We start from the raw sequence: 15,609 nt of genomic DNA, 5'->3' as shown, positions 1-15,609 counted from the left end.
GGGCCTGGCCGGGGCTGCATTGGACCCCGACCACCCTGGCGTGTGGACTCGCTAAAAATCGGCCATTAGATATTGGATTCCAGCTTCATTGAGGTCATTTCACTAATGAGTGCACCGGAAAGAGTTTCCTAATCCATCTGTGAGGGTGGCAACTGAAAGAGAATTTGAAAGCTGACAGAATAGGCGAGGGAAGGCATAGGAGATTTCCACACCCAGCAAGGAAGCCTTTCCCGAAATGGAAGAAAGAAACGAGCAAACAGAGACACCGGTAGCCCGCCCGGAAAAGAGTCTGCCCCCGAGAGAAAGCACCCTGACCAGGTTCACCCGTGGGTGGGTGGCGAGCTAGCGGCGTTCAGAAGAGCGAGGCCCGCAGTCTGTGCGGAAGACACCTGCACTCGGGTGTGTGTGGCGGCCCGATTCACAAGCAGCTCTAGATGTTAAACCAAGGAGAAGCCAGGGAGTTCCCAAGGCCCCAGGTGTCCTCAGCCCACGACTGGCTGCTGTGGGAATGCGAAGCCCGGCTCCTTGTCTCAGAGCGGGGTTCCCAGGAGGATCAGGCTGAAGCTGGGACTTGGCCTCAAAGTGTCCCCTCGCATGGCCACCCCCTTCCCCTTCCTGCTCCTCTACTCCTGGTGCCCCTCCATCCAGGGGCCAGACCTTAAAGAGTCACCGCAAGAGAATCCTGGTCCCAAAGGAGCCTTCTGGGGGACCGGTGCTGAGAGAGGTTGTGGGCATGGCCCGCTGGGGCTCTGCCCGACCCAGGGCTGAGAGATGCCACCTCCCAGCTCTGGGTCCCTGCAGGAAGTGTTGGCAAGCACAGGGCCAGTCCCCCAAAGGCCCAGGTGCAGGGAGCCCAGGCCAAGCAGCCTGTGGAAGAAGCCACTTGCCGTGCCACCCCGGGAACAGGACTGCAGGCCCCGGCCCTTCCCACCTCCTCCTCCTCCTCCTCCTCCCCCCCCCCGCGCCCCCCCCCGGACATGGCACAGGGCTCAGAGACACCTCAGACTCTTGCTACCCAAGGTGCAAAGGGCATCAGTTGCTCCTCCAAACCCCCCCCCGCCCAGCAGACCACGTTGTCCAGCCAGCCCCCGGGCCTCCCTGGGGTGCCCAGCACAAAAGTGCAGACACCCACCGGACCCTCAGTCTCAGCTTTCGGATGTTTTTGCCACTCTAAGGACCCGCAGGCCCGCTGGGCCTTCGGGCAGGACAGAGAGCCCCGGGATCCGACGTGGAGAGCTGCGTGTACGTACGTCCCCATCAGGAGGCGGTCCCCACCTCCGCGGCTCTCCCCTCGCGGGGAGCGGCAGCCCCAGCCGGCAGCCGCAGGGCATCAGGGAAGACACCAGGCTGGGCCCCCCGCGGCACAGCGGGGGCACGTCCCCCGCACTCGACTTAGGGAAGGCTGCTGGAGACTGCTGCGGCCACCCTGCTGCCGGGTTTCTGGAGGGCTTCCTGGAAGCAGCCTCCACACCAAGCCCTTGGAAGGCCCAGGCGACGGAGGAGCCGGTCAGGCAGGGGCCGAGGACGGTGAGAGGCCGGGCGGGAAGGAGCATGTCAGGCAGGGGCAGAGGACGGTGACAGGCCGGGCGGGGAGGAGCCGGTCAGGCGGGGGCCCAGGACAGTGACGGGCCTGGCCGGGGAGGAGTGCGTCAGGCAGGGGCAGAGGAGACGGGCTGGGTAAGGGGTAGAGTGACAGTTAGGGCACAATTCACAATCGCAAAGACGTGGAAGCGACCCGAGTGCCCATCCATCCAGGAGTGCATTAATAAAATGTGGCGCGTGGACACCACGGAGTGCCATTCGGCTGTGAGGAGCAGCGGTGAGAGGGCGCCTCTCGTGTTCTCCTGGCCAGAGCTGGAACCCGTTCCAGTAAGCCAGGTATCCCAAGAATGGACACACGAGCACCACGTGAGCGCGCTCACCAGCAAATTGGTACGAACGGATGGACACCTAAGTGGACGGAGAGGAATCACCTTCATCGGGTGGGTGTCGGGCGGGTGGGGGGAGGCGATGGGCATCCACATCCATTAGGAATGGGGTGGGTGCGCACCGACTGGGGGATGGGCGCACTTGAAGCTCTGACCCCAGGGGGGAGGCTTGGAGAGGGCAACTGTACCCGACCTTAACACTGGTACCCCCACAATACGCTGGAACAACATGAGAGGTATATGAATGAGAACACAGGGGGGAGGGGTGCACGGGCAACACATGTCACCTGAATACTTGTACTCCCATCATCTGCTTGAAAAGAGAGAGAAAAGAAAATGCAATCATAGAGGTAAGAGACACTTTTTAAAAATCATGAATCCGAAGAGAAAAGTAAAAGGAGGCCTGTGGAGCAGGTCTGGGTGTGACTCCGGATCCCCCAACATCAGGTGCCACCACCAAAGATTCCTGCGTGGAGCCCATAGAACCCCCAAAAGCAACGGGACGAGTTCTGGTCACATACTCCCTCAAAATGACATCCTGGCCTTCTTCTGGAACTCCCTCCCCTCTCAGACTCTCAAGGTTTTCTCCAGCGTGTCTGTTCCCACAGAGCAGACCTTTGGTCTGAGACCTGACAGTGCAGATGCCACGCATGCTGCCGCGTGGCGGCGGTGTCGCGGCTTGGGACAAGAGGAGGCCCCACGGTGCGGGCTGAGGCGCCAGGCAGCGCGGCGGGCGCTGAGGGTTGGGGTCACCCCCACCCCGGGCCGCCGCCGCGCTCCCAGAAAGGGGACAGAACAAGAGGCAAAAAAAAAAAAAAAAAAAAAGAAGCAGCCTGTGGCCCCCGGTATTCCCAGGCAGTCTCCCATCCAAGTACTGACCGGGCCCGACCCTGCTTAGCTTCCGAGACCAGACGAGATCGGGGGCGTTCAGGGTGGTGTGGCCCTAGACGGCGGCGGAGGGCGCCCCTGCCCCGCTCAAGAAGCCGAGCCTCTCTGCGCTTTCCTGCCGCCGCCGCCGCCGCCGCCGCCTCCCGCCCCAGGCCCCGCGCCAGGCCGGGCCTGTTGAGTTCGCCGGCCGGGTCCCGTGGGCTCCCAGGGACGGGGGTGATGGGCGGGGCGGGGCGGGGGGCTGTCTCTCTATACACACACACACACACTCACACTCACTCACACTCACACAAGATGCGCCTCCACGGCTGGACTCGCCAAGGTGGAGCCCTCCCAGCCCCCCTCGTCTCCTCGCCCGGCCTCCTTCACCTACCCGCTGCCCACCCCCAGCGCGTCGCCGCCGCTGACGCTGACTGCGCACGCGCGCGCCCTTTGACCCCAGCCAGGGGCCGCCCTCCCCCACAACCCCTTTCAGCTGTGCCCCCCCTCGCCCTGTGGGTGGGCTGCCGCCTATTCCCCCGGGCCAGGGCTGGGGCACAGCGCAAGGGGGAGGGGAGCCAGTGTATGGGGCGTCTCTCTCTGGGGATGTGTCCCATGGGTGGGGTGGGGTGGCGTGGTTTGTGGGGCGCTGAAGAAATCAGTCCCCTCCATCTCCTACCTCTGGAAAACGCCCAAGCCCGTGGAGAACCGCCGGCACCGCTTCGTGGGGGCCGGGACCCTCCTCTGTGTCCTCCTGTGGCCCGGTCCAAGGGGCCTGGGCCTGGCCGGGGCTGCATTGGACCCCGACCACCCTGGCGTGTGGACTCGCTAAAAATCGGCCATTAGATATTGGATTCCAGCTTCATTGAGGTCATTTCACTAATGAGTGCACCGGAAAGAGTTTCCTAATCCATCTGTGAGGGTGGCAACTGAAAGAGAATTTGAAAGCTGACAGAATAGGCGAGGGAAGGCATAGGAGATTTCCACACCCAGCAAGGAAGCCTTTCCCGAAATGGAAGAAAGAAACGAGCAAACAGAGACACCGGTAGCCCGCCCGGAAAAGAGTCTGCCCCCGAGAGAAAGCACCCTGACCAGGTTCACCCGTGGGTGGGTGGCGAGCTAGCGGCGTTCAGAAGAGCGAGGCCCGCAGTCTGTGCGGAAGACACCTGCACTCGGGTGTGTGTGGCGGCCCGATTCACAAGCAGCTCTAGATGTTAAACCAAGGAGAAGCCAGGGAGTTCCCAAGGCCCCAGGTGTCCTCAGCCCACGACTGGCTGCTGTGGGAATGCGAAGCCCGGCTCCTTGTCTCAGAGCGGGGTTCCCAGGAGGATCAGGCTGAAGCTGGGACTTGGCCTCAAAGTGTCCCCTCGCATGGCCACCCCCTTCCCCTTCCTGCTCCTCTACTCCTGGTGCCCCTCCATCCAGGGGCCAGACCTTAAAGAGTCACCGCAAGAGAATCCTGGTCCCAAAGGAGCCTTCTGGGGGACCGGTGCTGAGAGAGGTTGTGGGCATGGCCCGCTGGGGCTCTGCCCGACCCAGGGCTGAGAGATGCCACCTCCCAGCTCTGGGTCCCTGCAGGAAGTGTTGGCAAGCACAGGGCCAGTCCCCCAAAGGCCCAGGTGCAGGGAGCCCAGGCCAAGCAGCCTGTGGAAGAAGCCACTTGCCGTGCCACCCCGGGAACAGGACTGCAGGCCCCGGCCCTTCCCACCTCCTCCTCCTCCTCCTCCTCCCCCCCCCGCGCCCCCCCCCGGACATGGCACAGGGCTCAGAGACACCTCAGACTCTTGCTACCCAAGGTGCAAAGGGCATCAGTTGCTCCTCCAAACCCCCCCCCGCCCAGCAGACCACGTTGTCCAGCCAGCCCCCGGGCCTCCCTGGGGTGCCCAGCACAAAAGTGCAGACACCCACCGGACCCTCAGTCTCAGCTTTTGGATGTTTTTGCCACTCTAAGGACCCGCAGGCCCGCTGGGCCTTCGGGCAGGACAGAGAGCCCCGGGATCCGACGTGGAGAGCTGCGTGTACGTACGTCCCCATCAGGAGGCGGTCCCCACCTCCGCGGCTCTCCCCTCGCGGGGAGCGGCAGCCCCAGCCGGCAGCCGCAGGGCATCAGGGAAGACACCAGGCTGGGCCCCCCGCGGCACAGCGGGGGCACGTCCCCCGCACTCGACTTAGGGAAGGCTGCTGGAGACTGCTGCGGCCACCCTGCTGCCGGGTTTCTGGAGGGCTTCCTGGAAGCAGCCTCCACACCAAGCCCTTGGAAGGCCCAGGCGACGGAGGAGCCGGTCAGGCAGGGGCCGAGGACGGTGAGAGGCCGGGCGGGAAGGAGCATGTCAGGCAGGGGCAGAGGACGGTGACAGGCCGGGCGGGGAGGAGCCGGTCAGGCGGGGGCCCAGGACAGTGACGGGCCTGGCCGGGGAGGAGTGCGTCAGGCAGGGGCAGAGGAGACGGGCTGGGTAAGGGGTAGGGTGACAGTTAGGGCACAATTCACAATCGCAAAGACGTGGAAGCGACCCGAGTGCCCATCCATCCAGGAGTGCATTAATAAAATGTGGCGCGTGGACACCACGGAGTGCCATTCGGCTGTGAGGAGCAGCGGTGAGAGGGCGCCTCTCGTGTTCTCCTGGCCAGAGCTGGAACCCGTTCCAGTAAGCCAGGTATCCCAAGAATGGACACACGAGCACCACGTGAGCGCGCTCACCAGCAAATTGGTACGAACGGATGGACACCTAAGTGGACGGAGAGGAATCACCTTCATCGGGTGGGTGTCGGGCGGGTGGGGGGAGGCGATGGGCATCCACATCCATTAGGAATGGGGTGGGTGCGCACCGACTGGGGGATGGGCGCACTTGAAGCTCTGACCCCAGGGGGGAGGCTTGGAGAGGGCAACTGTACCCGACCTTAACACTGGTACCCCCACAATACGCTGGAACAACATGAGAGGTATATGAATGAGAACACAGGGGGGAGGGGTGCACGGGCAACACATGTCACCTGAATACTTGTACTCCCATCATCTGCTTGAAAAGAGAGAGAAAAGAAAATGCAATCATAGAGGTAAGAGACACTTTTTAAAAATCATGAATCCGAAGAGAAAAGTAAAAGGAGGCCTGTGGAGCAGGTCTGGGTGTGACTCCGGATCCCCCAACATCAGGTGCCACCACCAAAGATTCCTGCGTGGAGCCCATAGAACCCCCAAAAGCAACGGGACGAGTTCTGGTCACATACTCCCTCAAAATGACATCCTGGCCTTCTTCTGGAACTCCCTCCCCTCTCAGACTCTCAAGGTTTTCTCCAGCGTGTCTGTTCCCACAGAGCAGACCTTTGGTCTGAGACCTGACAGTGCAGATGCCACGCATGCTGCCGCGTGGCGGCGGTGTCGCGGCTTGGGACAAGAGGAGGCCCCACGGTGCGGGCTGAGGCGCCAGGCAGCGCGGCGGGCGCTGAGGGTTGGGGTCACCCCCACCCCGGGCCGCCGCCGCGCTCCCAGAAAGGGGACAGAACAAGAGGCAAAAAAAAAAAAAAAAAAAAAGAAGCAGCCTGTGGCCCCCGGTATTCCCAGGCAGTCTCCCATCCAAGTACTGACCGGGCCCGACCCTGCTTAGCTTCCGAGACCAGACGAGATCGGGGGCGTTCAGGGTGGTGTGGCCCTAGACGGCGGCGGAGGGCGCCCCTGCCCCGCTCAAGAAGCCGAGCCTCTCTGCGCTTTCCCGCCGCCGCCGCCGCCGCCGCCGCCGCCGCCGCCGCCGCCGCCTCCCGCCCCAGGCCCCGCGCCGGGCCGGGCCTGTTGAGTTCGCCGGCCGGGTCCCGTGGGCTCCCAGGGACGGGGGTGATGGGCGGGGCGGGGCGGGGGGCTGTCTCTCTATACACACACACACACACTCACACTCACTCACACTCACACAAGATGCGCCTCCACGGCTGGACTCGCCAAGGTGGAGCCCTCCCAGCCCCCCTCGTCTCCTCGCCCGGCCTCCTTCACCTACCCGCTGCCCACCCCCAGCGCGTCGCCGCCGCTGACGCTGACTGCGCACGCGCGCGCCCTTTGACCCCAGCCAGGGGCCGCCCTCCCCCACAACCCCTTTCAGCTGTGCCCCCCCTCGCCCTGTGGGTGGGCTGCCGCCTATTCCCCCGGGCCAGGGCTGGGGCACAGCGCAAGGGGGAGGGGAGCCAGTGTATGGGGCGTCTCTCTCTGGGGATGTGTCCCATGGGTGGGGTGGGGTGGCGTGGTTTGTGGGGCGCTGAAGAAATCAGTCCCCTCCATCTCCTACCTCTGGAAAACGCCCAAGCCCGTGGAGAACCGCCGGCACCGCTTCGTGGGGGCCGGGACCCTCCTCTGTGTCCTCCTGTGGCCCGGTCCAAGGGGCCTGGGCCTGGCCGGGGCTGCATTGGACCCCGACCACCCTGGCGTGTGGACTCGCTAAAAATCGGCCATTAGATATTGGATTCCAGCTTCATTGAGGTCATTTCACTAATGAGTGCACCGGAAAGAGTTTCCTAATCCATCTGTGAGGGTGGCAACTGAAAGAGAATTTGAAAGCTGACAGAATAGGCGAGGGAAGGCATAGGAGATTTCCACACCCAGCAAGGAAGCCTTTCCCGAAATGGAAGAAAGAAACGAGCAAACAGAGACACCGGTAGCCCGCCCGGAAAAGAGTCTGCCCCCGAGAGAAAGCACCCTGACCAGGTTCACCCGTGGGTGGGTGGCGAGCTAGCGGCGTTCAGAAGAGCGAGGCCCGCAGTCTGTGCGGAAGACACCTGCGCTCGGGTGTGTGTGGCGGCCCGATTCACAAGCAGCTCTAGATGTTAAACCAAGGAGAAGCCAGGGAGTTCCCAAGGCCCCAGGTGTCCTCAGCCCACGACTGGCTGCTGTGGGAATGCGAAGCCCGGCTCCTTGTCTCAGAGCGGGGTTCCCAGGAGGATCAGGCTGAAGCTGGGACTTGGCCTCAAAGTGTCCCCTCGCATGGCCACCCCCTTCCCCTTCCTGCTCCTCTACTCCTGGTGCCCCTCCATCCAGGGGCCAGACCTTAAAGAGTCACCGCAAGAGAATCCTGGTCCCAAAGGAGCCTTCTGGGGGACCGGTGCTGAGAGAGGTTGTGGGCATGGCCCGCTGGGGCTCTGCCCGACCCAGGGCTGAGAGATGCCACCTCCCAGCTCTGGGTCCCTGCAGGAAGTGTTGGCAAGCACAGGGCCAGTCCCCCAAAGGCCCAGGTGCAGGGAGCCCAGGCCAAGCAGCCTGTGGAAGAAGCCACTTGCCGTGCCACCCCGGGAACAGGACTGCAGGCCCCGGCCCTTCCCACCTCCTCCTCCTCCTCCTCCTCCCCCCCCCCGCGCCCCCCCCCCCCCGGACATGGCACAGGGCTCAGAGACACCTCAGACTCTTGCTACCCAAGGTGCGAAGGGCATCAGTTGCTCCTCCAACCCCCCCCCCCGCCCAGCAGACCACGTTGTCCAGCCAGCCCCCGGGCCTCCCTGGGGTGCCCAGCACAAAAGTGCAGACACCCACCGGACCCTCAGTCTCAGCTTTCGGATGTTTTTGCCACTCTAAGGACCCGCAGGCCCGCTGGGCCTTCGGGCAGGACAGAGAGCCCCGGGATCCGACGTGGAGAGCTGCGTGTACGTACGTCCCCATCAGGAGGCGGTCCCCACCTCCGCGGCTCTCCCCTCGCGGGGAGCGGCAGCCCCAGCCGGCAGCCGCAGGGCATCAGGGAAGACACCAGGCTGGGCCCCCCGCGGCACAGCGGGGGCACGTCCCCCGCACTCGACTTAGGGAAGGCTGCTGGAGACTGCTGCGGCCACCCTGCTGCCGGGTTTCTGGAGGGCTTCCTGGAAGCAGCCTCCACACCAAGCCCTTGGAAGGCCCAGGCGACGGAGGAGCCGGTCAGGCAGGGGCCGAGGACGGTGAGAGGCCGGGCGGGAAGGAGCATGTCAGGCAGGGGCAGAGGACGGTGACAGGCCGGGCGGGGAGGAGCCGGTCAGGCGGGGGCCCAGGACAGTGACGGGCCTGGCCGGGGAGGAGTGCGTCAGGCAGGGGCAGAGGAGACGGGCTGGGTAAGGGGTAGAGTGACAGTTAGGGCACAATTCACAATCGCAAAGACGTGGAAGCGACCCGAGTGCCCATCCATCCAGGAGTGCATTAATAAAATGTGGCGCGTGGACACCACGGAGTGCCATTCGGCTGTGAGGAGCAGCGGTGAGAGGGCGCCTCTCGTGTTCTCCTGGCCAGAGCTGGAACCCGTTCCAGTAAGCCAGGTATCCCAAGAATGGACACACGAGCACCACGTGAGCGCGCTCACCAGCAAATTGGTACGAACGGATGGACACCTAAGTGGACGGAGAGGAATCACCTTCATCGGGTGGGTGTCGGGCGGGTGGGGGGAGGCGATGGGCATCCACATCCATTAGGAATGGGGTGGGTGCGCACCGACTGGGGGATGGGCGCACTTGAAGCTCTGACCCCAGGGGGGAGGCTTGGAGAGGGCAACTGTACCCGACCTTAACACTGGTACCCCCACAATACGCTGGAACAACATGAGAGGTATATGAATGAGAACACAGGGGGGAGGGGTGCACGGGCAACACATGTCACCTGAATACTTGTACTCCCATCATCTGCTTGAAAAGAGAGAGAAAAGAAAATGCAATCATAGAGGTAAGAGACACTTTTTAAAAATCATGAATCCGAAGAGAAAAGTAAAAGGAGGCCTGTGGAGCAGGTCTGGGTGTGACTCCGGATCCCCCAACATCAGGTGCCACCACCAAAGATTCCTGCGTGGAGCCCATAGAACCCCCAAAAGCAACGGGACGAGTTCTGGTCACATACTCCCTCAAAATGACATCCTGGCCTTCTTCTGGAACTCCCTCCCCTCTCAGACTCTCAAGGTTTTCTCCAGCGTGTCTGTTCCCACAGAGCAGACCTTTGGTCTGAGACCTGACAGTCCAGATGCCACGCATGCTGCCGCGTGGCGGCGGTGTCAAGGCTTGGGACAAGAGGAGGCCCCACGGTGCGGGCTGAGGCGCCAGGCACCGCGGCGGGCGCTGAGGGTTGGGGTCACCCCCACCCCGGGCCGCCGCCGCGCTCCCAGAAAGGGGACAGAACAAGAGGCAAAAAAAAAAAAAAAAAAAAAAGAAGCAGCCTGTGGCCCCCGGTATTCCCAGGCAGTCTCCCATCCAAGTACTGACCGGGCCCGACCCTGCTTAGCTTCCGAGACCAGACGAGATCGGGGGCGTTCAGGGTGGTGTGGCCCTAGACGGCGGCGGAGGGCGCCCCTGCCCCGCTCAAGAAGCCGAGCCTCTCTGCGCTTTCCCGCCGCCGCCGCCGCCGCCTCCCGCCCCAGGCCCCGCGCCAGGCCGGGCCTGTTGAGTTCGCCGGCCGGGTCCCGTGGGCTCCCAGGGACGGGGGTGATGGGCGGGGCGGGGCGGGGGGCTGTCTCTCTATACACACACACACACACTCACACTCACTCACACTCACACAAGATGCGCCTCCACGGCTGGACTCGCCAAGGTGGAGCCCTCCCAGCCCCCCTCGTCTCCTCGCCCGGCCTCCTTCACCTACCCGCTGCCCACCCCCAGCGCGTCGCCGCCGCTGACGCTGACTGCGCACGCGCGCGCCCTTTGACCCCAGCCAGGGGCCGCCCTCCCCCACAACCCCTTTCAGCTGTGCCCCCCCTCGCCCTGTGGGTGGGCTGCCGCCTATTCCCCCGGGCCAGGGCTGGGGCACAGCGCAAGGGGGAGGGGAGCCAGTGTATGGGGCGTCTCTCTCTGGGGATGTGTCCCATGGGTGGGGTGGGGTGGCGTGGTTTGTGGGGCGCTGAAGAAATCAGTCCCCTCCATCTCCTACCTCTGGAAAACGCCCAAGCCCGTGGAGAACCGCCGGCACCGCTTCGTGGGGGCCGGGACCCTCCTCTGTGTCCTCCTGTGGCCCGGTCCAAGGGGCCTGGGCCTGGCCGGGGCTGCATTGGACCCCGACCACCCTGGCGTGTGGACTCGCTAAAAATCGGCCATTAGATATTGGATTCCAGCTTCATTGAGGTCATTTCACTAATGAGTGCACCGGAAAGAGTTTCCTAATCCATCTGTGAGGGTGGCAACTGAAAGAGAATTTGAAAGCTGACAGAATAGGCGAGGGAAGGCATAGGAGATTTCCACACCCAGCAAGGAAGCCTTTCCCGAAATGGAAGAAAGAAACGAGCAAACAGAGACACCGGTAGCCCGCCCGGAAAAGAGTCTGCCCCCGAGAGAAAGCACCCTGACCAGGTTCACCCGTGGGTGGGTGGCGAGCTAGCGGCGTTCAGAAGAGCGAGGCCCGCAGTCTGTGCGGAAGACACCTGCACTCGGGTGTGTGTGGCGGCCCGATTCACAAGCAGCTCTAGATGTTAAACCAAGGAGAAGCCAGGGAGTTCCCAAGGCCCCAGGTGTCCTCAGCCCACGACTGGCTGCTGTGGGAATGCGAAGCCCGGCTCCTTGTCTCAGAGCGGGGTTCCCAGGAGGATCAGGCTGAAGCTGGGACTTGGCCTCAAAGTGTCCCCTCGCATGGCCACCCCCTTCCCCTTCCTGCTCCTCTACTCCTGGTGCCCCTCCATCCAGGGGCCAGACCTTAAAGAGTCACCGCAAGAGAATCCTGGTCCCAAAGGAGCCTTCTGGGGGACCGGTGCTGAGAGAGGTTGTGGGCATGGCCCGCTGGGGCTCTGCCCGACCCAGGGCTGAGAGATGCCACCTCCCAGCTCTGGGTCCCTGCAGGAAGTGTTGGCAAGCACAGGGCCAGTCCCCCAAAGGCCCAGGTGCAGGGAGCCCAGGCCAAGCAGCCTGTGGAAGAAGCCACTTGCCGTGCCACCCCGGGAACAGGACTGCAGGCCCCGGCCCTTCCCACCTCCTCCTCCTCCTCCTCCTCCCCCCCCCCCGCGCCCCCCCCCGGACATGGCACAGGGCTCAGAGACACCTCAGACTCTTGCTACCCAAGGTGCGAAGGGCATCAGTTGCTCCTCCAACCCCCCCCCGCCCAGCAGACCACGTTGTCCAGCCAGCCCCCGGGCCTCCCTGGGGTGCCCAGCACAAAAGTGCAGACACCCACCGGACCCTCAGTCTCAGCTTTCGGATGTTTTTGCCACTCTAAGGACCCGCAGGCCCGCTGGGCCTTCGGGCAGGACAGAGAGCCCCGGGATCCGACGTGGAGAGCTGCGTGTACGTACGTCCCCATCAGGAGGCGGTCCCCACCTCCGCGGCTCTCCCCTCGCGGGGAGCGGCAGCCCCAGCCGGCAGCCGCAGGGCATCAGGGAAGACACCAGGCTGGGCCCCCCGCGGCACAGCGGGGGCACGTCCCCCGCACTCGACTTAGGGAAGGCTGCTGGAGACTGCTGCGGCCACCCTGCTGCCGGGTTTCTGGAGGGCTTCCTGGAAGCAGCCTCCACACCAAGCCCTTGGAAGGCCCAGGCGACGGAGGAGCCGGTCAGGCAGGGGCCGAGGACGGTGAGAGGCCGGGCGGGAAGGAGCATGTCAGGCAGGGGCAGAGGACGGTGACAGGCCGGGCGGGGAGGAGCCGGTCAGGCGGGGGCCCAGGACAGTGACGGGCCTGGCCGGGGAGGAGTGCGTCAGGCAGGGGCAGAGGAGACGGGCTGGGTAAGGGGTAGAGTGACAGTTAGGGCACAATTCACAATCGCAAAGACGTGGAAGCGACCCGAGTGCCCATCCATCCAGGAGTGCATTAATAAAATGTGGCGCGTGGACACCACGGAGTGCCATTCGGCTGTGAGGAGCAGCGGTGAGAGGGCGCCTCTCGTGTTCTCCTGGCCAGAGCTGGAACCCGTTCCAGTAAGCCAGGTATCCCAAGAATGGACACACGAGCACCACGTGAGCGCGCTCACCAGCAAATTGGTACGAACGGATGGACACCTAAGTGGACGGAGAGGAATCACCTTCATCGGGTGGGTGTCGGGCGGGTGGGGGGAGGCGATGGGCATCCACATCCATTAGGAATGGGGTGGGTGCGCACCGACTGGGGGATGGGCGCACTTGAAGCTCTGACCCCAGGGGGGAGGCTTGGAGAGGGCAACTGTACCCGACCTTAACACTGGTACCCCCACAATACGCTGGAACAACATGAGAGGTATATGAATGAGAACACAGGGGGGAGGGGTGCACGGGCAACACATGTCACCTGAATACTTGTACTCCCATCATCTGCTTGAAAAGAGAGAGAAAAGAAAATGCAATCATAGAGGTAAGAGACACTTTTTAAAAATCATGAATCCGAAGAGAAAAGTAAAAGGAGGCCTGTGGAGCAGGTCTGGGTGTGACTCCGGATCCCCCAACATCAGGTGCCACCACCAAAGATTCCTGCGTGGAGCCCATAGAACCCCCAAAAGCAACGGGACGAGTTCTGGTCACATACTCCCTCAAAATGACATCCTGGCCTTCTTCTGGAACTCCCTCCCCTCTCAGACTCTCAAGGTTTTCTCCAGCGTGTCTGTTCCCACAGAGCAGACCTTTGGTCTGAGACCTGACAGTCCAGATGCCACGCATGCTGCCGCGTGGCGGCGGTGTCGCGGCTTGGGACAAGAGGAGGCCCCACGGTGCGGGCTGAGGCGCCAGGCACCGCGGCGGGCGCTGAGGGTTGGGGTCACCCCCACCCCGGGCCGCCGCCGCGCTCCCAGAAAGGGGACAGAACAAGAGGCAAAAAAAAAAAAAAAAAAAAAGAAGCAGCCTGTGGCCCCCGGTATTCCCAGGCGGTCTCCCATCCAAGTACTGACCGGGCCCGACCCTGCTTAGCTTCCGAGACCAGACGAGATCGGGGGGCGTTCAGGGTGGTGTGGCCCTAGACGGCGGCGGAGGGCGCCCCTGCCCCGCTCAAGAAGCCGAGCCTCTCTGCGCTTTCCCCCCGCCGCCGCCGCCGCCGCCGCCGCCGCCGCCTCCCGCCCCAGGCCCCGCGCCGGGCCGGGCCTGTTGAGCTCGCCGGCCGGGTCCCGTGGGCTCCCAGGGACGGGGGTGATGGGCGGGGCGGGGCGGGGGGCTGTCTCTCTATACACACACACACACACTCACACTCACTCACACTCACACAAGATGCGCCTCCACGGCTGGACTCGCCAAGGTGGAGCCCTCCCAGCCCCCCTCGTCTCCTCGCCCGGCCTCCTTCACCTACCCGCTGCCCACCCCCAGCGCGTCGCCGCCGCTGACGCTGACTGCGCACGCGCGCGCCCTTTGACCCCAGCCAGGGGCCGCCCTCCCCCACAACCCCTTTCAGCTGTGCCCCCCCTCGCCCTGTGGGTGGGCTGCCGCCTATTCCCCCGGGCCAGGGCTGGGGCACAGCGCAAGGGGGAGGGGAGCCAGTGTATGGGGCGTCTCTCTCTGGGGATGTGTCCCATGGGTGGGGTGGGGTGGCGTGGTTTGTGGGGCGCTGAAGAAATCAGTCCCCTCCATCTCCTACCTCTGGAAAACGCCCAAGCCCGTGGAGAACCGCCGGCACCGCTTCGTGGGGGCCGGGACCCTCCTCTGTGTCCTCCTGTGGCCCGGTCCAAGGGGCCTGGGCCTGGCCGGGGCTGCATTGGACCCCGACCACCCTGGCGTGTGGACTCGCTAAAAATCGGCCATTAGATATTGGATTCCAGCTTCATTGAGGTCATTTCACTAATGAGTGCACCGGAAAGAGTTTCCTAATCCATCTGTGAGGGTGGCAACTGAAAGAGAATTTGAAAGCTGACAGAATAGGCAAGGGAAGGCATAGGAGATTTCCACACCCAGCAAGGAAGCCTTTCCCGAAATGGAAGAAAGAAACGAGCAAACAGAGACACCGGTAGCCCGCCCGGAAAAGAGTCTGCCCCCGAGAGAAAGCACCCTGACCAGGTTCACCCGTGGGTGGGTGGCGAGCTAGCGGCGTTCAGAAGAGCGAGGCCCGCAGTCTGTGCGGAAGACACCTGCACTCGGGTGTGTGTGGCGGCCCGATTCACAAGCAGCTCTAGATGTTAAACCAAGGAGAAGCCAGGGAGTTCCCAAGGCCCCAGGTGTCCTCAGCCCACGACTGGCTGCTGTGGGAATGCGAAGCCCGGCTCCTTGTCTCAGAGCGGGGTTCCCAGGAGGATCAGGCTGAAGCTGGGACTTGGCCTCAAAGTGTCCCCTCGCATGGCCACCCCCTTCCCCTTCCTGCTCCTCTACTCCTGGTGCCCCTCCATCCAGGGGCCAGACCTTAAAGAGTCACCGCAAGAGAATCCTGGTCCCAAAGGAGCCTTCTGGGGGACCGGTGCTGAGAGAGGTTGTGGGCATGGCCCGCTGGGGCTCTGCCCGACCCAGGGCTGAGAGATGCCACCTCCCAGCTCTGGGTCCCTGCAGGAAGTGTTGGCAAGCACAGGGCCAGTCCCCCAAAGGCCCAGGTACAGGGAGCCCAGGCCAAGCAGCCTGTGGAAGAAGCCACTTGCCGTGCCACCCCGGGAACAGGACTGCAGGCCCCGGCCCTTCCCACCTCCTCCTCCTCCTCCTCCTCCCCCCCCCCCGCGCCCCCCCCGGACATGGCACAGGGCTCAGAGACACCTCAGACTCTTGCTACCCAAGGTGCAAAGGGCATCAGTTGCTCCTCCAAACCCCCCCCCCCGCCCAGCAGACCACGTTGTCCAGCCAGCCCCCGGGCCTCCCTGGGGTGCCCAGCACAAAAGTGCAGACACCCACCGGACCCTCAGTCTCAGCTTTCGGATGTTTTTGCCACTCTAAGGACCCGCAGGCCCGCTGGGCCTTCGGGCAGGACAGAGAGCCCCGGGATCCGACGTGGAGAGCTGCGTGTACGTACGTCCCCATCAGGAGGCGGTCCCCACCTCCGCGGCTCTCCCCT

The 15,609-nt window shown here is 63.8% G+C and overlaps 4 pseudogenes; all 4 read right to left on the bottom strand.

The window, feature by feature from the left end:
* Positions 1-2,758: 2,758 nt before the first annotated feature.
* LOC142876079 (uncharacterized) lies at positions 2,759-2,877 on the bottom strand (annotated as a pseudogene).
* A 3,452-nt stretch (positions 2,878-6,329) lies between these two features.
* Positions 6,330-6,448, bottom strand: LOC142876078 (uncharacterized; annotated as a pseudogene).
* A 3,477-nt stretch (positions 6,449-9,925) lies between these two features.
* LOC142876077 (uncharacterized) lies at positions 9,926-10,044 on the bottom strand (annotated as a pseudogene).
* Positions 10,045-13,491: 3,447 nt separating this feature from the next.
* Positions 13,492-13,611, bottom strand: LOC142876221 (uncharacterized; annotated as a pseudogene).
* Between the last annotated feature and the right edge of the window lie 1,998 nt (positions 13,612-15,609).

Source organism: Microcebus murinus, chromosome 14 (genome assembly GCF_040939455.1).
Source record: "Microcebus murinus isolate Inina chromosome 14, M.murinus_Inina_mat1.0, whole genome shotgun sequence".
NCBI classification, from domain to species: Eukaryota; Metazoa; Chordata; class Mammalia; order Primates; family Cheirogaleidae; genus Microcebus; species Microcebus murinus.
This window is presented reverse-complemented; position numbering and strand designations above follow the sequence as displayed.